Source organism: Crocuta crocuta, unplaced genomic scaffold (genome assembly GCF_008692635.1).
Source record: "Crocuta crocuta isolate KB4526 unplaced genomic scaffold, BGI_CrCroc_1.0 scaffold339, whole genome shotgun sequence".
NCBI lineage: Eukaryota > Metazoa > Chordata > Mammalia > Carnivora > Hyaenidae > Crocuta > Crocuta crocuta.
Window position 1 is genome coordinate 2,232,560 of NW_027530357.1, and position 1,001 is coordinate 2,233,560.

At 58.0% G+C, this 1,001-nt stretch overlaps 1 protein-coding gene across 1 annotated transcript in view; it reads right to left on the reverse strand.

Moving 5' to 3' along the window:
* BICDL1 (BICD family like cargo adaptor 1) overlaps positions 1-1,001 on the reverse strand; it is a 138,877-nt gene that overhangs the window by 1,356 nt on the left and 136,520 nt on the right. The gene's annotated exons all lie outside the window — the stretch shown is intronic.

The window sequence follows — 1,001 nt, forward strand, 5'->3', positions numbered from 1 at the left end:
GGCTCCACCCTCTCCATTCTAGCTGTTAGATTCCAATTATGCACAAGATTCCACTTGACCAAGGCATTCTGCCACCGACAAAGTATGAAAACTACTGGTTTAGAAACAAAACCGGCCCTGTCTAGTGAACATCAGCAGGAACATAACAAGCATCTGCCTGATTCCTTCACCCCTAAACCCTGTGGGTCCTGGGATGCCCCCCGGGTGGGGGGGGGGAGTCAGCGGGCCCGTCCTGCCGGAGCAGAGCATGGGGCAGAGAGGGCCCAGGCAGGAAGTGGGACTGGCGCCCCCCCCCGAGCCTGTCCATCACCTCCTGCACTCACACCCACGCTGTCACCACGTGGTGTCACACTAACTTCTCAGCAGGTTTCCGTGTTAAACAAAGGGACTTCCCTGACCCCAGCCCCAGGTGGCAGCGAGGTGGATGTCCTGCCCCCTCCCTTGTCCACGCCTGGCTCTCCTCCTCCCTCTCCTCGTTCACACTCCACTTCCTCCAGTGCCCCTCCTCCTCACAGAACTAGGAGGTGTGCTCCCTGCCTCTGAGGACCCCATGCCAAATCCGGGGCCCAGGGCCCGGCACTTAGGACATGCTCAGTAAAATCTGTAATGTACATTAGAAATGTTACAGGATCCTTTGGAAAGAAACTCTTTTAAGTGCCGATGCTTTTCCTTGCAATTGCAAACCGCATCTTTTATACTTTCAAATCCCTCAGGGAAATGCCATGAAATGCATCGCTTTAGAACTTCCTACACATGCATGAACTGCTTATGATTCCGGCCCTGCCAGTACTTGTGTCGGCAAAGCAGCCCGTTTATGAGGAGGGAGCACGGAGAACCCAGGGCCGAGCCGGTCAGAAAGGGGCCGGCCGGGCAGTGGGCGCGGTGCCGGGAGGAGAGCTGCGGGGGACGGCATGGCACACAGCACACGGCACGGGATGACGCCGGACGCCGGCACACACAACACGGCGGGCCACACACAGGAAGGCGGCGGGACTGCGATG